Raw genomic sequence first — 332 nt, 5'->3', positions numbered from 1 at the left:
GGGTAACACACACAGAGATACAAGAACACAAACAGATGTGTAAAGTGCAGGTTTATGATTCCTGTGAAATCCTGTGATACTTGGTAATTACAGGGTGATGTGTGTGTGCGTGTGTGTGCGTGTGTGTGTGTGTGTGTGTGTGTGTGTGTGTGTGTTTGCCTTGGCTTCAGCATCAGGCTCCAGACGAGCTGTTCAGGGCTCACTGAGGCATGACACCAAACTGACCAGAACACCACACCCAGAAATGATGCAGGGGGAAACAACACCCAGAAGTGATGCAGGGGGAACCACACCCAGAAATGATGCAGGGGGAACCACACCCAGAACTGATG

Source organism: Oncorhynchus clarkii, chromosome 31, assembly GCF_045791955.1.
Source record: "Oncorhynchus clarkii lewisi isolate Uvic-CL-2024 chromosome 31, UVic_Ocla_1.0, whole genome shotgun sequence".
Taxonomy (NCBI): domain Eukaryota; kingdom Metazoa; phylum Chordata; class Actinopteri; order Salmoniformes; family Salmonidae; genus Oncorhynchus; species Oncorhynchus clarkii.
Note: the sequence above shows the minus strand (reverse complement) of the source record.